This window comes from Hordeum vulgare, chromosome 5H, assembly GCF_904849725.1.
Source record: "Hordeum vulgare subsp. vulgare chromosome 5H, MorexV3_pseudomolecules_assembly, whole genome shotgun sequence".
NCBI lineage: Eukaryota > Viridiplantae > Streptophyta > Magnoliopsida > Poales > Poaceae > Hordeum > Hordeum vulgare.
The window spans coordinates 515,033,323-515,040,689 of record NC_058522.1 but is presented as its reverse complement, the minus strand read 5'-3'; the positions used below and the strand labels follow the sequence as shown (position 1 = coordinate 515,040,689).

At 45.9% G+C, this 7,367-nt stretch overlaps 1 pseudogene; it reads right to left on the bottom strand.

Moving 5' to 3' along the window:
* Positions 1-4,159: 4,159 nt before the first annotated feature.
* Positions 4,160-6,682, bottom strand: LOC123398823 (annotated as a pseudogene).
* Between the last annotated feature and the right edge of the window lie 685 nt (positions 6,683-7,367).

The following is a 7,367-nucleotide window of genomic DNA, read 5'->3' as shown; positions in this document are numbered from 1 at the left end:
TAGGCCGGCCCACGGTGCCATCCATAGGGGTATCGATTTTCCTTTGTTTCATTGGATTTTCCCCTTCTATTTTTATTAATATCTTTTGTAATATATTTGAATATTAAGAACAGAACATTATTGAAAATGCAGGTACCTTCTTCAAAGTTCATGAGCATTTTCAAATTTGAGAATATTTTCTAGGAAATAGTCATATTTTCTAAATTTTAGAATGCTTCAAACTATATGAACATTTGTTCGAATACATGGAAGTTGTTTCAAACACGATAACATTTTTTAACTTATTGACAGAAGTTGGACAGAAGTTGGACAGAAGTATGACGCTGTTCTTAGTGAAGCGTGGTGGTCATCGAGTTGCCACTGTTCTTATGTACCTGACTGATGTGAAGAAGGGTGGAGAGACTGTGTTCCCAGTTGCTGAGGTATGCCATTGTTTCTGAGATTTACTTGGTCTTTTCTGTGACAGAAAAGTTATAGTCATCTGATGTATTCTTTCAGGGAAGAGATTTACAACACAAGGATGAAACGTGGTCCGAGTGCGCAAGACATGGCCTGGCAGGTAGCCTTCAGCCTCTTGCATGTCAAGAGGAATGCTATTCCATTTTATAGGCAATGGCTGTTTAGAGCAAGTCATGAGGAATGCTATTCCGCAAGACATTTTATGTCAATGCGATTGAATTTGTGATATGTCATATGATGAAATGTGATGAAATGTATGATATATGAAATGACACTTTTAAGGTTTGGGGTTGGGGCAAAGATTAGAACCCTCAAACCCAACCCTTATAACGGATTCCATTATAAGGGTTGGGTTTGAGGGTTCTAGTCTTTGCCCCTATTTTTCAACCCTTAAAAGTGTCAAAAATGTGCAATTCTCAACCCTTAAAAAAGCAGTTTTAAGGGTTTGAGGGTTCTACTAGACATGCTCTTAGTATCGTTAAAAGAAATATTGGGCCAACTAGCCTTGCCCGGCTAGGAGCCAGACAAATTACACTGCCACCCCCGACACGCGCGTGCAAAAAGATTTGGAAAACGCGCATGTGCCTACGAGCAAAGAGCAAAGTGATTTCTACTCCCTCCGTTTTTAAATATATATCTTTTTAGAAATTTCATTAGCAGACTACATACTAAGCAAAGTGAGTGAATCTACACTCTAAAATATGTCTATATACATACATATGTACTTCCTCTGTAAACTAATATAAGAGTGTTTAGATTAATAAAATAATGTTCTAAATGCTCTTAATTATATAAGTTTACAGAGGGATTAGTACTTTAATAAAACTTAAAAAAAAACTTATTTTTAGAAACGAATGGAGTATTTGATACGCATTGCATCAACATGTCGAGCAAACACACATGAGCTAGTTACTAGGCCGGCCCACGGTGCCATCCATAGGGGTATCAATTTTCCTTTATTTCATTGGATTTTCCCCTTCTATTTTTATTAATATCTTTTGTAATATATTTGAATATTGAGAACATTATTGAAAATGCAGGTACCTTCTTCAAAGTTCATGAGCATTTTCAAATTTGAGAATATTTTCTAGGAAATAGTCATATTTTCTAAATTTTAGAATGCTTCAAACTATATGAACATTTGTTCGAATACATGGAAGTTGTTTCAAACACGATAACATTTTTTTAACTTATTGAATTTTAAAAATTATGATCTTCTATAAACTCATGAAAAAAATCCTGGATATTTGTCTAATCTTACATTAGAACAATTTTTTAACCTATCAACACTAGTTCTGCAATCTTTTTTTAAAACCCCACTAAAACACAAAATATACTCCCTCCGTTCCTAAATATAAGTCTTTTAAGATATTTCACTAGGAGTCTAAATGCGGAGCAAAATGAATGAATCTACACTCTAAAGTATGTCTATATACATCCGTATGTAGTCCACTAATGAAACCTCTTTAAAGACTTATATTTAGGAACGGAGGGAGTAGTAAACTAACGAGACTAGGATGCCAAGATCACACGACCTCGCCGAGTCCCCTGATGGTCCGAGTGAATTACAAAAAACCACCACATGATTTAAAGTTGTTGAGTAGAATTGCCATCACATTTTTCGCGCGTTAAAAAAATCTACCTCTTTCCTATCTAATTTTTTCAATAAACACAAATAATCGATTTGAAATTGCTAACCATGATTTTTGATAGAATGGGTCCACATGTCGGGTGCCACGTAGTACAAATGTGTCGGCCGTTTTATCGGACCAGGTGCTCCTCCACCTGCACGCCGTCCACGCCCAGCAACATGCGCTGCTGCTCGCAAGCACGCGCCCACGTTCGCATCGACAGCTGCAAACTGTCAAACAGGTGAACCGCGGGAAGTGATCTCACCGAGCCAGCGTTTACCGGCTTCGCGATGCTTGCCGTTGTCGCAGCTCCACAGCGCGACCTGGATAGGGCGCCGAGGAGGAAGGCGCGTATGTCCGAGGTGGCGAGGCGCGCCATGCGCAACACGGGGGAGGGGAGCCGCCACGGCTACGCCTGCGCCTGCCCGAGGTGGAGGCGGCGGAGCTACTGGCCTGGTTGCCGTCGAGCATGGCGAAGCGGCCCGCGAGGACGTGGATCTTGGAGTTCTCGTGGCGTAGCACGGCGGCCTCGCCGCGACGTCGTTGGCGATGGGAGACGCAACTCGCAGCGGTTGGCTGGCGCTGGAGCGGCGGCTGAAGGGAATTCCTCGCGCGCGGCAACGGCCTAGGGCTCGGAGCGAAGAAGATGCAGCCGTTGTAGAAGACGAGACCGTTGTCGGTGTGGCCGCCTGCGCCTGCGCCTGCACGTGCCCGAGTTGCATTGGATGGACGTCGTGGACGGCGTGCAGGCGGAGGAGCACCTGGTGTGGTAAACAACCGTCAACCACTCGCCGTCACGTTTGTCCTATGTGGCACCTGACATGTGGACCCATCCAGTCAGAAATCATTGTTAGCAACTTCAAATCGATCATTTGTGTTTATTGAAAAAGTTAGCTAAGAAAGAGGTAGATTTTGTGTGACGCATAAGGAATGTGGTGACAACTCTATTCAACAACTTTAAATGTGGTGCCTTTTTGTAATTCCTTCTAATGCCCCTGATCAAACTGTCCTCAAGCACTTGGGACATCTCCATGATTTGGTGGAACTTGGACCCTTTGACCCACGGATACCTGGCTTCCATGAAATCAGGCCGAAGATGACACCACGGTCAATCTGGATGTGTTATGGGCACGGACGACGGTGCCAGATCCACCACCTCGCGCGGCCCCGCCTCCTTTCCCCGCCTTCGCCGTCGGTCGGTGCTGCCAGGGGCAAAGCCCCTTGCGGTGGATGGTGGCGGGGCAACTTCTCACTCCCATTGGTGCGGCTGGTGCGGGGTAGCCGACCTGGGCTGGAGGCGTTGGGCTGGCGCGGGACCGACGGCGTGACGGCGGCAGTTCCTGACGACGGCAGGCGGGCGGTTGCGGCGTGACGACGGTAGGGCGGCGGCTCGGGGAGAGAAGCCCGTCGCCGCCGGTTGCCACACGGGCTTTGCCCGGCGGAGAAGCCCGACTGCGACGAGAGAGGTGCAGTGTGAGAATAAAAGCACTTGTGTTTTTCCATCAGGTGCTCAACAAGATTATGAATTTGCTCTTTTTAATACTCCCTTAGTTCCTAAATATAAGACTTTTTAGATACTTTACTACGGACTACATGCAAAGCAAAATGAGTGAATCTACACTCTAAAACTCTAAAGCATCTTTATATACATCCGGATGTAGTTTTTAATGAAATCTCTAAAAAAACTTATACTCCCTCCGGTCGGAAATATCATAGGAATGGACATATCTAGATGTATTTTAGTTCTATATACATCCATTTATATCCTTTTGTGCGATAAATATTTTCGAATGGAGGGAGTATTTAGGAACGGAGAGAGTATGTTACAGTGGGAATTCTTCCTAAAATTTCGAGATTTTGTTGTCAGAAACATGAGAATGCTGTGTTTCCTAGTGCCTACTTAACATACTATTCTGCAACAAGAAATTTCATTTTGCAAGTTCCAAATGAGCAAGCACTCCAAAGAGTAACATCATTGAAGATCCAACAGAAGCGTGAATTTGTATATGCGTGTGTGGAGCAGCCAGGAACACAACACACTCTGTTTCCACATGAACATCATGCACGGGTAAGTAAAGGACATTGTTGTGGGAGGAAGCAACATGTTGATATCCATGGAGTTAATACACAGCAAGGAAGGAAATACTACTACCATGTTTTACCCTGGAATTCCTGACAGGGGCAAGGGTACCAATCAACTGTATGGCTCCAAGTACAGTTTTACGTACATCACAGGCCTACAGCCAGATAGCATCAAAGCAAAAGTGACCATAAGTGAATCAGGCTTCAGCCACATTTTCCAGTTGGGAAACAGTTGGCGTTGGCCTTGAGGTACAAAGAGCGCTCGGCGTCTGCCGCCGTCATTCCTGCCAAGCAACCAGTAGACGTAACTCTCCTCTTTTCTTTCCTACTCCTGCTAGTCCAGCAGTGAATTTGCACAGTATTTGCCTCTAGGAGTCGATAGCAACTAGTCACAAGAGCCCAAACATAGATAGTGCATGCATGTCTCTCCATTGCTTTGCTTCCCCTGAAAACAGATACAGATTCTAAATTGTCCATAAAAGCCATGCTCATGTAAACTTGCAAATGTGATAGTAAATGTCAGGACCAATGACATCGGGATGGTGTAAATCATAATTCATAGACATGGAAACAGATTAGTCATGTCTAGAAATCACAGGTTCAAACAATACTTTCAGGCTAACGGCAAAGCAAAGCGGGTTTTTTCATCAACTTGTTGCCTAATACAGTAGCTAATTGACAGCAATCAATCATCATCTGTGCTTCAAAATACACCAAAATGGAACTCATCTATTTATCCCATCCGAGGAGAACAGCAAGTATAAAGGAGAAGGTCCCTGGTACTGGATCATTTTTTTTTTTTGCGGGATCCTGGTACTGGATCAAGATCTCACACTACGCCTGTCACGGTAACCGGAATTCTGTTGACCTCTGTCTTGTCTTCCATATTATTTCCCTTATATCCAGGTTCATAAAATTCCTTTCCAAAAACTTCAACATTTGCTCTTCTCGATAAACACTAGAAAAGGGTTTTTAATGACAGGGAAGGCACAAAGCTACACTGAATGACACAATGCATAGAAGAATATATGAGGACAAAATGAATTTGTTGGGAAACTTGCGCATTGCTGCAATGCAGATCAGTGTTGATCGTCACAACTGAATTTACAGACCATCCATTGGACAAAGAGATAATATACACATACGTTGGATTTTTCTAATTCAGCATAGATGCAAATTACATGAGGAGACATTAATTAAAAGCAAAACAAACAAATTACGATATCTATAGAGGATACTATATGTGCAAAAGAGTGTCACTTGAAGAACATGCGTACCAGAGTGCCATTTCCGCTGGTTTGAAGCAAGCATGGCAATGAGCTCGTACAAAACAGAGGGGTAGGTTGTAGCTATATGCCCCCATCCACCAGTCGCCATTAGTGTCTGCAAACACGAGGGAGATAGGACTTGGATAATCTTCAAGCACGCCTCCTTCAATCCATGGCAGTGGTGCTGCTCGGCTAGAGCAAGTGTGGACGCCACCGACCTCACACCTACATGCTCACACAACTGCTTTTCACAGATGAACTTGAGCCGCTGGAGATTGTATCTGTCTGCTGCCACAAACAAGTCTTGCAGCCATTGCAGAAGCATTTCATCCTTTACCGCCTCGTCTTGTGTTTGTTCCGCAACTTCTGACATTTTCTCCTCCACTACTTCCTCTACTTGTCCTTGTTCCACAACTCCTGGCATTTCATCCTCCTCCATGCTCTCCTTCTCCATCTCAGGACACGAGTCTGTGTAGATGAAGCAAAGCAAAGCCCTGAACACTTTTGCTTCCATATCTGTGATCTGTATGACATTGGAACTAGCGGTGCCAAAGAGCTACGCCATGAACACTTCAGACCTGGCAGCGAGCACACACCGGTGTGCAGCGAACGTCTCGCCGCCGACCTCGAATGTCACATCAGCACCCACCTTATTCTGAAGGAGATAGCTAAAATGTTGGTGTATGTCAGGCAGGAGAACCTCGGTGTCGGTGCTGGAGCCAGTGGCATCTTGGGTGTTGTCCTTGCACACCATGATATCACACCGGATGGTGAAACAATCACACTTTAGACTGGATGATCGCTCAAGGGCGTCTCTTCTCATGAACCTGTCGCAGCCCCAACAAGGATCACATCTGCGGAAGTCATGGGTTTTACGAGTTGCGCGAATGTACGTCGGCGTCTGCTTCTCGACGTCGTCGACAAGACTGAAACTGAACTTGGCCTCCACACCCTCTTCGACATCTTCGTCGTCAAACGGGTAATATCGAGCGAAATGAAGTCGGCACAGCTCGGGTTCGCGCCATTAGGATAGAACTCGATGGAATACTCATGGGCTCCCACCCTGAACAATTCAGTGCACCAGCTCTCGCCATTGGGTAACTCCTTTTTGATACCAGAGTAGCCCTTGACCACGACCAGGTGGTACACGCTGTTCGCGCCGGCACCGGCGCCGACGCCCGCCGCTACGCAAGAGCACGGCTTGTCGCCGTCAAGGACGGATACGCCGGCGAACGTCGACATGGCAAACCTGCGACCACACCGGAAATCTGTCAACTCAGTCACCATTCACGATTCCTAAGTTTCAGAGTTGGGAGTTTGGATCAAGGAGCTGGGGAGCAAACCTGGGCTGGCACCGGAGGCCTCACGGAGTCGCCACCGCACGAAGACGACGCACGTGGTCAACGGGAGACGCCGTCGCTCCACTCGCTGCGCCGCGGGCGCCGCCGTCTGTCCTGCACGGAAACAGATACAGTGCGCCGCCTCCGGCCTGGGCCTGCGTGAAGCTTTTTTTTTCAAGATAATTGAAGGGCACTACCACACTTGGACACCATGTAACGAATTGGTATCAATAGTCATTTTTTTTACGTGTCAGTACCATCTCATAGCCTAATTGTTGCAATACGATCTGACAGCCGTCTAACACGTATTGACGATGTATCTGACGTAGCGGGCCCGCATGTAAGTGTCGGCACGAACCGGTTCGGTCGGTCTATGTGTCTCGCTCGAACCTAGTCGACCAAGCGAGTCGCCTCCTTCCCTTTTCTTCTCTCCTCGCATTCTGCCCCTCTCGTCGCCGAAGCTCGTCGGCCGCCACCACCTCCGCCGCGTCATGGTTTATGAGGATGAGAGTAGCAACGACCTATTGAGCCTGAACATCAGCTCTTCCTCGGACGACATGATGTACCGGGTAATTTGTAGAGCTAGG